This window comes from Canis lupus, chromosome 26 (assembly GCF_011100685.1).
Source record: "Canis lupus familiaris isolate Mischka breed German Shepherd chromosome 26, alternate assembly UU_Cfam_GSD_1.0, whole genome shotgun sequence".
Taxonomy (NCBI): domain Eukaryota; kingdom Metazoa; phylum Chordata; class Mammalia; order Carnivora; family Canidae; genus Canis; species Canis lupus.
Window position 1 is genome coordinate 294,254 of NC_049247.1, and position 16,415 is coordinate 310,668.

Consider the following 16,415-nt stretch of genomic DNA (forward strand, 5'->3'; position numbering starts at 1 on the left):
TTCTCTCTTTCACTCAATCTCAAATAAATATTCTTAAAAAAAATAAAGGGACACCTGGGTGGCTCAGTTGATTGAGTGTCTGCCTTTGTCTCAGGTCATGATACTGGGGATCTGGAATCAAGCCCCACATCAGACTCCCTGCTGAGCTTCTCCCTCTCCCTCTATGCCTCTCCCCTGCTCATGCTCTGTCATGCATGCTCTTTTTCTCAAATAAATAAAATCTTAAAAATAAATAAATATGCTAAACATAAGTTAAATTTTAAAATAATGTCTTGAAAATGCCAAAATCCTTTGTTGAATGTTGGTGAAATTCAGAAGTTTGCATAACTCCCTAAATGTGTGATTTTCTTGTGTTGCCAACACAAGAAACTTGTCTTTGCTGAAACCATCTATTAGAAATGTTACCCTACCTCTGTTTAGAATTTTTAGTACTTCCTCTCCTTGGCAAAGCCTGACAATGTTAGAATCCTTTCTTGAATGATTATAACATTCAGATTACAGAAAAATGACTGTTTTCATCAGAGAAAGGGAGACCTGTGGACAGTGGTCTTTACATTGCATATCCAAAAGCAAATGTTATTTGTATATGGAGTTGTGTCAAAATTAAAGTTAGGACCTAGATTAGCAAAGTATTGCTTTGTGGGGATGACCTTGACCCTAAATTTCTCACATAGCCCAGATGAAGAGGTCTTCATTATTCTGAAGCATCATGTGAGAGCTTGTCTGGCTTACCAATCAGGGTCCAGCCTTGAGCACAACAGCTACTCTAAGTAAAGCTGATCAAACTTAGGGGCATTTGGTTAAAGAGGCAGTAGGAGAGATGAGAGGCAAAAAGGATGGTGAGGTGGAGCTGTGAGTACTTATTCACATGCACTTTCTGTTCTCTGTCCTTGTGACCTTGGGATCCTCCTGGTCGGAGGGCTTAATCCTCAGGGCAAGAAGTCTCCTGTGAAGCACAACAGTTGCTCAATGCTGTTCTGAGGGTCTTGTGTCAGCAAATCAACAATCAGAGAAGGTTACTATTACTGCTGGAGTTTTAATCCACAAAACTAAGGAATTGCTGGTTCACATTAGGGGTCAGGTGAACTCTATATGGAGCCCAACAGATTCACAGAGAAGCCTTTTAGTATTTCCATGTTTGATTTTGAGTTTCAGTGGGAGACCAAAGCACCCCAATAAGGATAGGACTATTAGAAATTCAGTCTTCTGGGCAGCCCCAGTGGCTCAGTGGTTTGGTGCCGCCTTCAGCCCAGGGCCTGATCCTGGAGACCCAGAATCGAGTCCTATGTCGGGCTCCCTGCGTGGAGCCTGCTTCTCCCTCTGCCTGTGTCTCTGCCTCTCTCTGCGTGTCTCTCATGAATAAATAAATAAAGTTTTTTTTTTTTTTAAGAAATTCAATCTTCAGTAATGAAGATTCGGGTTTCCCCATAAGTAAAGAACCTTGACCCACCAATAGCTTGCTAGCTTGCTAATGGCAATGTAATATGGAAAATGTAATGGCAGAAAAAAAGGTTTTTTTGGTTGTTTGGGGTTTTTTTTTTCTATTTATTTATTTGACATCATGAGAGAGAGGGAGAGTGCAGACACAAGCAGGGGGAGCAGCAGACAGAAAGAGAGAGGGAGAGGCAGGCTCCCCGCTGAGCAGGGAGCCTAATGCGGGGCCAATTCCAGAACCCCAAGACCATGACCTGAGCTGAAGGCAGATACTCAATTTACCGAGCCACCCAAGCACCCCCAGAAAAATGTTATTTAAAAAAATCAAAGTTTTATGGTGAGTACAGATATGTATATTTTTGCTGTGTTTCAACAAGTTTTCCTTCCCTATTTTTTTATTTTGAATTGGAACATTGGTGAGGTTTTGTTTTATAATTTAATTCATAGATCATGAGATCAAGAAAAGTCACTTTGGTGGCACGCTCACTCAGTTAAGCATCTGACTTCAACTCAGGTCATGATCTCAGAGTCCTGGGACTGAGCCCTTTCTTGGGCTCTGTGCTCAGAGGGGAGTCTGCTCCTCCCCCACTCAAGTGTGCTCTCTCTCGCTCTCAAATAAATAAAATCTTTTTTTCTTAAGCCAAGAAGGATATAAAGTATTGGGGAAATCTTATGAACACACACAGTCTAATTGACATTATAAGCCTCACCACATAAAATCTGCAGAATGCACATTTTTTTCAAGTGTCCATAAAACATTCACAAATATAGACCATCTATGATGTCATAAAATTAAGGCAATATACTTGTAAATAACACATAAAATGAGGAAGAGATAAAAAGGGAATAAGGTAATTTGGACTATGATAAAAAAAAATCACAGTTCAAGAGAGGCGGCTAAAGCTTTGTGAAAGGAAAACAGAGCTCTTAATATTTAAATGAAAAAAGAAGGAATGTCTGATAGGAATGATTTCAGCCTCTGCCTATAGAGCTTCAGAAAGAGCAGATTAAAAAAGTTAAATCCAAAGTAAAGTGTAGGAGGGACGCTGGGGTGGCTCAGTGGTTGAGCGGCTGCCTTCAGCGTCTGCCTTCAGCTTCAGATCCCAGGGTCTCAGGATCAAGTCCTACGTTGGGCTCCTTGCATAGAGCCTGCTTCTCCCTCTGCCAGGTCTCTGCCTCTCTCTCTCTCTGTCTCTCATGAATAAATAAATAAGATCTTTAAAAAAAAATAGAAACTCAAATTACTCATAGCAGGGATGATAGAGGAATATTCTTTACAGATCCTGTAGATATTAAAAGGTAATAAACGAATGTAACAAACAGACTTATTCTAATATGTTTTACAACTTAGATGAAATGGACAAATGTTTGAGAAACATAACTTACTAAACTGATACAAGATGAAATACATGGCTCTGTATTCTAATACATATCCTGAATTCACCTTGCCACGAAGAAAAATTCAGTGGATATTTCCAATCCATGAAATAATTTGTTAGAACAATACCAATCCCAGGGTGCTTGGGTGGCTCAGTCAGTTGGGTGCCCAACTCTGTGTTGGCTCAAGTCATGATCTCAGGGTCCCAAGATTGAGCCCCGTGTCTGCACTCAGCCCTGAGTCTGCTTAAGATACTTCTTCCTCTGCCCCTCCTCTCAAAAAAACAGTCCTACACAAACTCAGAAAATAGAGGAGTAAGAAAGACTTCCTAGCTCATTTTGTAAGGCCAGCAGAGCCCTGATACTGAAACTGGGCCAAGGATATTAAAAAAGATAATTACAGGCCAGTTAAAGAATATAGATTCAGAAATCCCAAATGAAGTATTAGCATATCATAATTAGCAAATATTAGCAATATAGAAAAATAATATAGTAACCAAGTGGCATTTATCCCAGAAATGCACATTTTAATGAATATTTCAAAGCCAATTGATGGGGACACCTGGCTGGTTTAGTCATAGGAGCAAGAAATTCTTGATTTTGGGGTGGTGAGTTTGAGCTCCACATTGGGTAAGAAATTACTTTTAAAAATAATAATAAAATCCTATTGATGTAACTTACAGTAATAACAAGGGCAAAATCATTTATTTTAGTAAATGCAAAAATTTTTAAGTTGTAGTACTTTGAGGCATTTAAAAATTATCTCTTATAAAAGATTTTTTTTTAAAGTAACGTCTACACCCAATGTGGGGCTTGAGCTCATGACCCTGAGATTAAGACTTGTACACACTCTACTGACTGAAACAGCCAGGTGCCCTGGAAATAGTTTATCTCTTGATTGGGTGTTGGAGACAGTTGTATGTATATTTATTATAACTCCTCAAACTACACTTTTTAAATACATGCATTTACTGCGTGCGAGTTATGTCTCAGTGATAAACCTGCAACTCAACCCCAACTCAACTTAATCTCTGATTGGATTAAAGTGCACAGTCTGTATATTATCTTTCTGAGATAAAAAAGGAGTGACCCTCTGTGATCTAAAATAGTATCATCTGGAGAGCCTCTACATTTCTAATTTAAACAATATTTAACATAAAATTTAAAATGGTTAGATGTGCAAAAAAATCAGGAAAATGTGACTGATAATCAAAAGAAAAAAACAGCCAATAGAAATAGACCACAAATGGTTTAGGTATTGGAATTGCCAGACAGGAAACTTGAAATAACTATTATTAATAAGTAGAAGGAGACAGGAAAATATAGACATCATGAATGAAAAAATGTAGAACTGTAACAAATTGAAGGTATAAAAAATCAGTGGATAATTCTAAAACTAAAAATACAACGTCAGAGATTATTAACTCATCCATGGACTTTATAGCAGAGGAAATGGGCAGAAGGCAGGATTAATGAATTAAAGTTAGGTCAATTGAAATATCTGTTGAGAAAATAAAAAGCCAAGGATGGGATAAAATATTTACAAATCACATATCTTTTTTTTTTAAGATTTATTTATTCATGAGAGACACAGAAAGAGAGAGGCAGAGACATAGGCAGAGGGAGAAGCAGGCTCCATGCAGGGAGCCTGATGCGGGACTTGATCCCAGGACTCCCTGAGCCGAAGGCAGAGGCACTTAACTGTTGAGCCACCCAGGTGTCCCAAAAGCACAGATCTAAGCAAGAACTTATATCCAGAATACATAAAGAACTCTCAAAACTTAAAAATAAGGACCCAACGACTCAGATTTTTTACAGGACAAAATACTTGAACACTACTAAGACAGTATATGAATGTAAGTAAGGACATAAGAATATAATCAGGGCAGCCCGGGTGGCTCAGCGGTTTAGCGCCACCTTCAGCCCAAGGTGTGATCCTGGAGTCCCAGGAATCCTGAGTCAGGCTCCCTGCATGGAGCCTGCTTCTCCCTCTGCCTGTGTCTCTGCCTGTGTCTCTGCCTCTCTCTCTCTCTGTGTCTCTCAATGAATGAATGAATGACTGAATGAATGAATGAGTAAATAAAAAGTAAAAAAAAATAGATTAAAAAAATAATATGATCAACATCATTAGTTATTAGAGACATTAATTAATGCCACAATTTTTTTTTTTAATGCCACAATTATAAAGGCTAACAAAAAACAAAAGAAATGACTGGATGGCTCAGTCGGTGAAGCATCTGCCTTCAGCTCAGGTCATGGTCCCAGGGTGCTGGGATTGAGCCCCACATCAGCTCCCTGCTCAGTGGGGAGTCTGCTTTTCCTTCTGCCCCTTTCTCACACTTGTGCTCTCTCTCGATCTCTCTCTCTCAAATAAATAAAACATATTTTAAAAATAAAGTATATTTTAAAATAAAGAAATGATTGACAATATTGAGTACTGGTGAAGATGTGGAGCCCCTGGAACTCATACACTTCTGGTGGGAATACAAGATGGTTTGGTCTGGAAGGCAACTTGGCAATTCTTCCTAAATTTAATATACATTTACCACAGAGGAATAATATAGGGGTAACTCTCCTTGCCCCAAAGGATTTGGCAAGGATTCTTAGAAGCAAGAGCAACAGCAGGAAAAACTAACTGGGTTTCATAAAAATTAAAACATTTTGTGTTTCAAAAGACAAAATAAAAAAAGTGAAAAGACACTCCATCAGAATAGGAGAAAATATTTGCAAGTCATATACTGATAATAAGGGACTTGTATCTGAATATATAAAGAACTCTTACAAGTTAATAATAAAAAGAGAACTAGCTCGGTTTCTGATACTTTACATGCTAATCGAAGTACAGTGCATACTGTCAGTTATAGTAATTGCTCTTCTGGGGAGGTTTACAAATTGTGCTTCCTGGACAGAAATAAACTTAATCAAATATCATAAAAACACATGAAAAATTCTTCAATAAAAATGTTAATATGAAATGTGAGTAATGGCTATAGATTTGATTCTATTTTGAGGGCTATTTTTTTGTTTCATAGTGTTTCTTTTAATTCATCTAAATATTTCAGTTACTGTGTGTGTGTATGATATATACACTGTGTTCTTTAAGATGTATATGTACAGGGGCAACTGGAGGGCTCAGTTGGTTAAGCATCAGACTCTTGATTTCAGCTCTGGTCATGATCTCAGGGTTGTAATATGAGTCCTATATGGGGCTCAGTGCTCAGTGGGGAGTCTGCTTGAGAGTCTCTCTTTCCTTCTCCATCTGTTCATGCTCTCTAAAATTTAAATAAATAAATAAATAAATATTTTTTAAAAAACTGGAAAATCAATAGTATTAACAGTTAACATTTTGTAAGATGCAGGTCACATGTTTTAGACTCAAAGAGTCTAATAGACACTAACTAGAACAAACAAAGTGTTTTATCAACCAGGGAAGAATATATTTACAGTATGTGTTTAATTATATGAATTGCTTAAAATTTGAAAACAAAGATTTAATATTGAAAAAATTCTTCATAAATATGGGGTGTATTATACTTTTATTTTGTTGAAATGAAAGGATTTTAATATGTAACTTGAAAGTATCCATCCTTTTTCAAATGTTCACTAATTTATTTAATCAGAAAAATTTGAATATTAAAAAAAAGAAAAATTTGAATATTATACACAAGTATGGCTTGTTGTAACATAGAATTTCCTGTGATCTCAAGATGTGCTCAGAGGGGACGCCTGGGTGGCTTAGTGGTTGAGCATCTGCCTTTGGCTCAGGGTGTGATCCTGGGGTCCTGGGATTGAGTCCCACATCAGGCTTCCTGCATGGAGCCTGCTTCTCCCTCTGCCTATGTCTCTGCCTCAATCTGTGTCTCTCATGAATAAATAAATAAAATATTTAAAAGAAAAAAATGTGCTCCCTGCTCAGTGGGGAGTCTGCGTCTCCCTTTCCCTCTGCCCCTCTCCTTGCTTGTGCGCACTCTCACTCTGCTCTCTCTCAAGTAAACAAAACCTTAAAACTTTTTTTGAGACAGAGTGAGCACACAAGCAGGGGGAGTGGTAGAGAGAGATAGAGAAGCGGACTTCCCGCTGAGCAGGAAGCCTGACACCAGACTCAACCCCAGGACCCCGAGATCATGACCTGAGCCAAAGGCAGACAGACACTCAGCCAACTGAGCCACCCAAGCACCCCACCCCACCCTTAATTCTTATTACAAAAATAGGGCAAAGAAATTCTACTATGCAGTTAATAAACTGGTGACCATGTCATAGTTTTATAAAGTTGGTTGAATTGGTCAGGAGCAGTAAAACCCTGTAATATGTGTCAAGGTCATTGACTCAGCTATGCTCCTTCTTGTGGGGTCCACTCAGAAGCCACGAGGGATGTGCAGTGACTCATCTAACTTGTACTGGCCACAAGTTTGCCACTTGGTGGCTCTGGCAAAGACAAGGTGTCATCTGCGGTGTGTGACTGAGCTCATCCTGAAGACTTGTGGGAAGACAGACTCTGAGAATTTAAAACAGATTATTTTTTTCTCTATGTGGCAGAGCATGAGAACATACCACACTTTGCCTTGAAATAGCAATATAAGTCAAAAGAAAGAAATACGTTTATGTTTTTATTCCATTTGCCTGGTTCTACAATTTGAGCTGTAACAGGATTATTCTAAAATTGGCTTAGGGTATAATAATTCTTATATTTAAATTATGTTAAGTTATATATGTTATATATTATAATATATCTTAAAACTTAAAATTTCATATTTTACTTAGTGTTAATAAATCTGATTATTAAAATTTAAAACACTATTATTCAAAGCTCATTTTACCAATTTAGTGCCAGAGGGATTGTGACTAGGATTTAGTAATCACTAATACCTTCTCCTTGTTATTCATCTTCTTAAGTCACAGAGGTAGACAGGGAGCATCTGGGAGACAAATACCCTCAATTCCAAACATGTGGCTTTCTGAAGACACATTATAAAGCCTGCAAGAGAACATTTCCCTGGGAGCATGAGTCCAGGGTGTTCAGGGGACTCACTAGTCAGCCTGGGATGCAGGTGTGTCCAGCGAAGGTGCCACAAGTGTGCATGCATGCACATGCGTACTATCCCACTAATACGATGTGCACGGTGGCATGTTACTGACACAGCACCCATGGTTTACAAACTTATGTTCAGAGCAAGAGCCAAAGTCACTTTGTTCTGAATTAAACTGCTTTCTCTGTGCAGTGAACATTTTGTACAAAATGCTTTTTGTGCTAGAACCTTCTATTTTTTATGTTTCCCACCTTATTGGATGTTCTCAGATGTGCCTGCTGTAGGGGAGCTCTGTGGTACGTGAACATCAGCCTGCCAGCCCCTCCTGCCCTCAGCCTCTCCCACTTGGCATCTGGCCATGAGACAGGCTTGGCATGGCCCAGCCCTGAGCCCCTTGGGGCCGGCATGTAAGTAGGACATCTGTTCCTGATGGAGGGGAGGGTCAGGGTCAGAAATCAAGAGACAGTCAGGGGGCCCTTCAGGGCATGGCCAGGGCTCCCTGATTGCCTGTACACTGGTCCTCCCGCTGTGGAGGTTCCCTCATGCCACCAGCTCGGGCTGCCCTCAGCTCCCCCAGGTAGGCTCCCTGTGGCTCTATGATTTTCTGACAGGTCTCCTCACCTCCGCTGCTCCTACAACCTGACTTGAAATCAGATACCACAATGATTTCAGCAGATAGGCTACAGATCCCCAGCTCACCTCCTGCTTCAATTTCTTCTTCTTTTTTTAAGATTTTATTTATTTGAGATAGGGCAAGAGAGAGAGAGAGAGAGAGGGAGAGAGAGAATGAGCTAGGGGAGCGGCAGAGGGAGAGGGAGAAGTAGGCTCCTGGCTGTGCAGGGAGATCGACATGGGGCTGGATCCCAGGACCTGAGTCAAAGGCAGATGTTTAACTGACTGAGCCGCCCAGGCCCCCCAGATTGGTTCTTTTTTATTTCTCTTCCGTGATTATAGCATTTGTGCCTTTAATCTTAAATGTTTTTAACCCAACCTTGTTTATTTAGTTTTATTATCAAATATATTAAAAATTCTCAAATTAAAACTGTTCAAAAGGTATACTGAGATCAGTTATTCCTTCTTTTACCTTTCTACTACATTCACACCCACCTTGTGTAGGAAACCCATTTCATTGGTTTGTAGATATCTTTCTATTGTTTTTGCATAAATAAGCATACATATCTTTTTTCCTGTCTCTTTCTTTTATTATTATTATTTTTTAACATTTTACTCATTTATTCATGAGAAACACAGAGAGAGAGGCAAGGACATAGACAGAAGGAGAAACAGGCTCCCCACAGGGAGCCCGATGTAGGACTCCATCTCAGGACTCTGGGACTGTGAGACCACACCCTGAGCCAAAGGCAAACGCTCAACCACTGAGCCACCCAGGTGTCCCTCTCCTTCTTTCTTAAAGAATGGTTTCATGTAGTATACTATATATGTATTAGGATATATTAACACTATTCCTAATAGCCAAATACAGAGTCTACCAACAGGAAAAATAAAAAATAATGGTGAATACACACAGAAGAATTCAGCAATGTGAGTAAATTACAAGTCAATGCATATTAGGGATAAATCCCACAGCATAAGCATGTTACAAACAAAGTTACACTGTACAGATCTATTCATATAACACTCAAAAAGGCACAAGTCATTTATGGTGTGAGAGATCAGGACAGTGTGACTGGGGCAGGACAAAGACCGGGAGGAGCCAGGAAGGGTTCCACTGCCATTTGCTTTCTTCACCTGGGTGCTGGTTACATGGGATATTCAGCTTGTGGGAAATCATATATACATACATGTGTGCTTTTCTGTATGTGTTACATTTCAATAAAAAGGGTGTCCAGAGTGTTTATAATTGAAGGAGATTGGACTGGAGATAAAATCGCTCTGTATTTCTTTCCTTGGGTTATCTCCACATCAAAGGTGGCTTTCGTGAATCTTGACAGACTAACAGGCTTTTCTTAGGGATCAGGTAAGAGAGGGACATCATTGTGGCGGTGACCTCGCAGACCTCACTGCTGACATGTCCTCACAGGCACAGCTGACTCAGCCAGGCCATGACAAGCCCATCACTGACCAGCCCCGCCACTGCGATCATCAGAGCTTACATCACAGACACCCGTCCCCATCCTGCAAGCTCAGTCGTTGAGGATCTGCCTTCTGCTTAGGGCGTGATCCGAGTCCCACATCGGGCTTCCCTGCATGGAGCCTACTTCTCCCTCTGCCTGTGTCTCTGCCTGTCTCTCTGTATCTCTCATGAGTAAATAAATAAAATCTTTTAAAAAAGATTTTGAGGGCAGCTCATTGGCGCAGCGGTTTAGCGCCGCCTGCAGCCTGGGGTGTGGTCCTGGAGACCCAGGATCGAGTCCACGTCTGGCTCCCTGCATGGAGCCTGCTTCTCCCTCTGCCTGTGTCTCTGCCTCTCTGTGTGTTTGTGTCTCTATGAATAAATAAATAAAATCTTTAAAAAAATTAAAATAAAATAAAAAAGATTTAGAGAGAGAGAGAACGGGGGAGGGGGACAGAAAGAAGCCGACTGCCCGCTGAGCTGGGAGTCTGATGTGGGGCTGGATCCCAGGACCCTGAGATCATGACCTGAACCAAATGCTGACTCTTCACTGGCTGAGCCTCCTAGACACCACGCCAAAAATTTTTAAAAGATTTTATTGGCGAAGGAAGGGGTAGGGGAGAAGGAGAGAAATCCCAAGCAGGATCCAGGTCCAGGGTGGGCCTCCAAACGGGGCTGGTTCTCTCCACCCTGAGATCGTGACCTGAGCCAAATCAAGAGTCGGTCTCTTAACCGACTGAGCCACCTAAGCGCCCCAGCAAGGCAAATTTTAAATCTGATCTACAGGAAACACTTTCTACCCTTTTAAACGACTCAGAGGGCGCCGTCTAGGTACCACCCCAGCCTGTCGGCTCCCGAGATCAGGATTTGCTTAGTAACAGGCCGCTGGTGTTTCCCATTGGCCAGGGCGCCCACTGGCCCCAGCGGCTATTGGCTAAGATTGTGTCTGTCGGGCCATTGCCCCGCCTCTGCGTCTCTAGGAGACAGCACCCTGCTTAGCAACGCGCGGCTCCTAATTGCCTTTGGCCGCGGTGCCGGGGGTGTTAACTGTGGCTGTTCCCGCTCGTCAGTCGCCGCGGACGACGATGGCGGGGGCTCCTGCGATCCCGGCCCGGGATCCGCAGGGGAGGGCGGCCGGGCCGAGGGTAGTGCCGGGGCTGTAGGCTCAGCGGGTCCTGCGGAGCTGCAGGGAGACCCGATCCGGGGGCGAGCTCTGGAGGGGGCCCCAGCAGTCGGACCCTAAGTAGGGGCGGCGGGCGCGGGTGGGCCTGGCCCCGCTACACCTGCATGTCACCCCGGCGTCGAGGGATCGCCCTGCCTGCGCCCTCGGGCTCTCCCCTCCTCGCAGATTTCTCCGGACGGAAATGCCTGTCGTAGGAACTCCGTTCCTGGCTTGCTAGCTTTTTCATCTGCTGCATCTGGCGGCTGGGTCATTTGTGTTCTTGCGTTCGTTTTTCCTGTGATTTTGTGGGTTTTGCCCCATTTTTCTCCCTCCGTTTGTAATTTACACGTAAGAAATAAGCCGTCGAGTTTAAAATATGCAAAATCTAATTTATATTTTGTTTTTACTCTTACCTACAATTTTTAAAATATAGTATCTCTCCACAGCAACAAATTTAGCATATTTCTAGAGGGCCTTTGACACATTCATAATTTTTTTTTTTTTTTAGTACAGCAGTTGATTCGTGTACTGATTTCTAAATTTTTCTGTGGGTTATTTCATCATTAATCTTCACTTGAAGGATGAATGGGCTTTTCCCACACCCGAGACGGGCTGGAGTGGGCTAGCAAGGAAAGGTTCAGGGTAGCGCGGGAATGTGTAAATCTTCCAAAGTGGCTCGTATAAAAGAGCCATTGGCTCTTTTGGCTCGTATTAAAGTACTTGTAAGGGGATCCCTGGGTGGCGCAGCGGTTTGGCGCCTGCCTTTGGCCCAGGGCGCGATCCTGGAGACTCCGGATCGAATCCCACGTCGGGCTCCCTGCATGGAGCCTGCTTCTCCCTCTGCCTGTGTCTCTGCCTCTCTCTCTCTCTCTCTGTGACTATCATGAATAAATAAATAAAATCTTAAAAAAAAAAAATAAAGTACTTGTAAGGGCAGCCTGGGAGGCTCAACAACTAAACTCCGTGGAATATTAAGTCCCTATATCCAAACCCATTTTTCTGTGGCTTCCTTTTAAGACTCTATGCTGCCCTGGTATCTCAATTTTATCTGAATCCTGTTGCCTTGATTTTGTAGTCTATGCATTCTCTTTCAATGTCTCTGGTCACTCAGAGTTTTGTGTTTTCTTTAACTACTGGATATTCACAGGAATTCTTTGGAATGGGGACAATAAGTACTTTCCCAATGGTTTTCCTGATTCTGCTCTTTCAACAGACTGTTTTCCTGATTTTGGTTACTTTTGTGATTTATCTCATGTTCCACCTCAGTTTATAATTAGATTTGGGATACTAATGACAAAGTAGATTTATTTAAAAAAAAACATTATAAAAAATAAAAAATAAAATAAAAAAACATTATATTCACTGGAAGACCAAACCACCCTGTCAACAAACAGCAATCTTTTTAATGCTCCCATGAAAATAAAATAGAATCTAACTCAAATTTTCTAGCTATCCTCGATGTTTAAGAAATTTAATCCAAGTATGAATTACTTTAAAATCTACTTTTTAGGGGATCCCTGGGTGGCTCAGCGGTTTAGCGCCTGCCTTTGGCCCAGGGTGTGATCCTGGAGTCCCCGGATGGAGTCCCACATCGGGCTCCCAGCATGGAGCCTGCTTCTCCTTCCTCCTGTGTCTCTGCCTCTCTCTCTCTCTCTCTATCATAAATAAATAAATAAATAAATAAATAAATAAATAAATAAATAAATAAAATCTTAAAAAAAAAAATCTGGCAGCCCTGGTGGCTCAGGGGTTTGGCACCTCCTGCAGCCTGGGATGTGATCCTGGAGACCCGGGATCGAGTCCCGCGTCCGGCTTCCTGCATGGAGCTTGCTTCTCCCTCTTCCTTTCTCTCTCTCTCTCTCTCTGAATAAATAAATCTTTAAAAAAAATTATTAAAAAAATCTACTCTTTAGCCTGGATGTCTCAGTCAATTAAGTGTCTGATTCAATTTCGTCTCAGGTCATGACCTCAGGGTTGTTAGATCTAGCCTGCCTCCTGTGCTCAGCAGGGAGTTTGTGAGATTCTCTCTCTCCCTCTCCCTCTGCATCCCCCCATGCCCACACGCTCTCTCTAAAATGAGAAACAAATCTTTAATAAAATCTACTGTTTATTTTTATTTTTTAAATTGAAGTATAGTTAACACAATGAAAATCTTTTTTTTTTTTAAAGATCTTATTTATTCATGAGAGACACAGAGAGAGAGGTAGAGACACAGACTGAAGGAGAAGCAGGCTCCGTGTGGGGAGCCCGATGTGGGACTCGATCCCAGGACTCTGGGATCATGACCTGAGCCGAAGGCAGATTCTCAACGTCTGAGCCACCCAGGAGTCCCTGAAAATCTATTTTTTATTTTTTATTTTTTATTTTATTTTTTTTAAAGATTTTATTTATTTATTCATGATAGTCACAGAGAGAGAGAGAGGCAGAGACACAGGCAGAGGGAGAAGCAGGCTCCATGCACCGGGAGCCCGATGTGGGATTCGATCCCGGGTCTCCAGGATCGCGCCCTGGGCCAAAGGCAGGCGCCAAACCGCTGCGCCACCCAGGGATCCCGAAAATCTATTTTTTAAAAATAATTTTATTTAGGGTATACCTGGTGGCTCAGCGGTTTAGCGCCTGCCTTCAGCCCAGGGCGTGGTCCTACAAAAACACAGGCAGAGGGAAAAGCAAGTTCCACGCAGGGAGCCCGATGCGGGACTCGATCCCAAGACTCCAGGATCACGACCTAAGCCAAAGGCAGATACTTAACCACTGAGGCACCCAATCTCTTTTGATAGTAATAAATTTTTGATGGATCAATGTTGGTGTATGTTGAAACTCAGTGTTTTTGGGAAATTGGCCACTGAAAAGCTTATTTTCATTGAACTGGTTAGAGACGGCAGACTGTGCTCAGTAGTTATGATGGAAGTGGCATTCTAGGGCACATAAGTGTGTTGATACAGCATGCATCTCTGTGGAATAAGATGATTTCTTGATAATCTTTAAAATAGGAACTCTCTTCCTTGGACATAGGCTCCATTATTTATAGATGGGGAAGTTCTCCCTCATCTTTGATCATTAGGGTAAGTTCACCTGTCTTGCATTTCCCAACCTTGCTCATGGAATGTCAAACCTTTACAAGCCCAGCCCAAGGCCAACCCTCCCTCCCCATTTTGGAGCAGCACAGCTTTCAGGACCATCCAGAAGGAATTTCTGGGGTCTGAGCATGATTGCTGGTGCTTCGTTTGTGTGGCTCATGAGGCATGTGTTTCCACTGCTTGTATCCCTCTTGATGTATATACATGGCTTTGCCTCTCTACAGTTATAGGCTCCGTAGGGAAAAATCGAACCCTTGTCTTCTGGCCTGCCCTCCAGAGTATTTCCTTATGAAGAGCGGCACTTGTTCACATGTTCCTGAGAATCACTTATGTAGAATATCTTTTGTGGAAGCCATATTTGACTTGTTTTTTCAAATCAGATGAATTAATTCCTTGGCAGGATAACGCACAGAGTTAAGTTGGGTGTTGGGACATACATATAATATCTGGTATTGATGGCTTGTGATTCTGTAAAATGATTTGTGAGATGTGAAATTACCCGAGTATAAATGTGGGGTTATCTGTGATAAAGATAAATGTCTTTCCTCTCTGTATCTCCAATTTCTTTCCCTCTTCTAGATTCTCTTGGTAAATTTTTCCTCAGGGGGGAAAGTATATTTTCTCTCAGTCATTCTACAAGCCTTCTCATTTTAAAAGCCTTAAACTTGACTGAATTTTAAATTTTCCCTTTTAAGACTTCAAAATTACTGCTTCTGTGTTTTAGTTTTCATTTTCTAGTATTTTATGTTTGACTGTCAGACATTCATTGCCAGAAGAACAGTTTCATTGGCCCCATCTGAAGCAGACTCCCCGCTGAGCACGGAGCCCCATATGGGACTTGATCCCAGGACCCTGAGATCATAATCTGAGCCACAGGCAGATGCTTAACTCACTGAGCCACCCAGGCACCCCAAAACATCAATTTAAAAGCATTTTTTAAAAGAAGGACATGGGAGGGGGAGATACAGAGAGGGAGAGAGAGAATCTTAAGTAGGCTTGACATCCAGCACAGAGCCTATCTCAGAGCCTTATCCCACAACCTTGAAACCATGACCTGAGCTAAAATCAAGAGTTGGCCACCTAACCCACTCACCCACCTAGGCACCCCTAAAAACATTTTCCAACAAAAGCCAAATATTAAGTACTTAGCAGGTACTTTTTTAAAAGTCTTAAAAGCCTAACCCACTGGGATGCCTGGGTGGCTCAGTGGTTGAGCATCTGCCTTCAGCTCAGGGCATGATGCCAGAGTTCTGGGATCAAGTCCCATGTCAGGCTCCTTGCATGGAGCCTGCTTCTCCTGTCTCTGCCTCTCCCTGTGTCTCTCATGAATAAGTAAATAAAATCTTAAAATATAAAAAAATAGCCAGGCTCATTTCAGGACATAAGTCTTAAAACAAACAAACAAACAAACAAACAAACACCTAAGCCCAGCATGTATTCAAAGACCTTGTATGAGAATTTTGATGGAATAGCATTATGCAATCTGGCAACATCCTAAACATCAGACAGTAAAGGAATTTTTTTTAAACCAATGCGTCTTCATTTTTTAAAAAGATTTTATTTTTAAGTAATCTTTATACCCAATGGGCTGAACTCACAAACCCGAGATGGAATGTTGCATGCTCTACGATTGAGCCCAGCAGGCTCTTAAAAAAAAAAAAAAAAAAAAAGTATTTGATAGAGAGCATAGGCAGAGGGAGCTGCAGGCTGAGGGAGAGGGAGAAGCAGACTTCACGCTGAGCAAGCCCCTCCCCCGCCCCCCCCACCAGCAGAAATCAATCCCAGGACCACAGACCATGACCTAAACCCAAGGCAGATGCTCAACCGACTGAGCTGCCTAGGTGCCACTATCAGGCAGATCTTTTAATATTTTATTTACTCATTCATGGGAGACACAGAGAGAGAGAGAGGCAGAGACACAGGCAGATGAAGCAGACTCCCTGCAGGGAACCCGATGTGGGAATCGATCCTGGGACTCTAGGATCAAGCCCTGGGCCGAGGGCAGTTGCTCAACCACTTGAATCATCCAGAAGTCCCTTAGGCAGCTCTTAAGATGTGTTGCATAGACATTTCAGAATGTGGAAAAGGCTCATGATAATTGGAAAAAAGCAAAAAAACAGGAGTTTCTCAAGTGTCCTTAAAACTAGATGGAGAGATTGCTGCAGGAAAGTTCCTATTGCCAGAGAAGGTGAGGTAATTCTTTTTTTTTTTCTAATTTGTTTCTAAAATTTTCTACATTCAAATGAATATTTGAACTGAGAAAA